Source organism: Pectinophora gossypiella, unplaced genomic scaffold (assembly GCF_024362695.1).
Source record: "Pectinophora gossypiella unplaced genomic scaffold, ilPecGoss1.1 Pgos_45, whole genome shotgun sequence".
In the NCBI taxonomy this organism is placed as follows: Eukaryota; Metazoa; Arthropoda; class Insecta; order Lepidoptera; family Gelechiidae; genus Pectinophora; species Pectinophora gossypiella.
In genome coordinates, this window is record NW_026063255.1 from 608476 (window position 1) to 609757 (window position 1282).

Here is a 1282-nt window from a genome sequence, read left to right on the forward strand (position 1 = left end):
TTCAGTTTCGCCGCATCCAAGTGCTGGAACGATTTGCCGCCGCCGTTTCGTAGTCTGAAAACAATTCACAGCTTTAAATCAAAGTACAAATGCTATCTCCTAGATATGCAACTACTAAACTAATAAATATACATCAAATACCAATAAAGTTTGTTTACCTCATTGGTTTCAACACGGTAGCGCGGCGGAGTCCTCCCAGCGGGCTGGATGCGGCGCCGCAACCATTGTCATAATAATAATTATGCTTTCCGTCGGGTGATATTTGCGTGATCTGGAAAATAATCGCACACATAGGCTTCATTATACTGTCCCTCAATCAACAAAAAAAAAAAGTAGGTAGGTACGTATACCCATACAAGTTAGGTAATGTTGTGGGTAGGTACTTTAAGAAGAAAACACTTACCTCGTGGAAGGTTTATCGGGGTTTTCAATTTAACCTTGAATGCGATGACGGCTCGTTACTTATACCCGTTGCACTTTTTTGTTTTGTATAAATGTTTATGGATGTTGTTCAGCATTTGACGAAATTTGTTGTCTCCTATTTAAATATGTATTTTTGCTTTACTATTATTCACTATTATTTGATTTAATGTGCAATTTTATTACAATTTATTATAATTTCGTTTCTTTTTCTTCGGAATGCGTCGTGTCTGTTCGGAGGCGCGACGGTCGAATGGGAAAAATATCTTATCAATAAGTATTATACTGGCAGAAATTGGACTAGGTACTTTGCCGGCCGAGCTGACTCGAGGAGCTGCGCGCGCGATAGATACTAACACAAACAGACTACACAATACACATACTTATATAATATAATTCCTACTTATTATGTTCTATGCATTCGTATTTGTTTATATCAGGTGCGTACTATATCCGCTTGCATTAATTACTATTATAATATTAAGCATTTATGTATACGTTTTTGTGATAAATATATAAAATATATTATATGTACACCTACATTCTATTTTAAGTAATTTGGTAATATTTAATCTATGTACGAATATTAACGTATGTTTATGGAACACGACGTTCGTGCCTCACCCAACAGGGTCCACATAATACCAGCGTCGTGGTTCACGCCGCGACTTGTGCTGAGTGAGGCCCTTTTATCTCAGGACGTCCACCACCACCTTATGATCTTTGTAATGAACATCCTTCTATGCTTTTTATTATTGTTTTGTAAAAAAAAAATAAGTGATGTTATTGTCTTGTCTTTGTGTGTGGCGTCCTTTTATAATAAACAATTTCTATTCTATTCTATTCTATAATTTTCAAAAAC

General features: G+C 36.0%; 1 long non-coding RNA gene across 1 annotated transcript; it reads right to left on the reverse strand.

Moving 5' to 3' along the window:
- On the reverse strand, positions 1-796 carry LOC126381323 (uncharacterized). The gene is made up of 3 exons (XR_007568768.1): positions 404-796; positions 159-271; positions 1-54 (listed from the first exon to the last, which is right to left on the reverse strand). It is a non-coding gene; the product is annotated as an uncharacterized LOC126381323 (long non-coding RNA).
- Positions 797-1282: the final 486 nt, after the last annotated feature.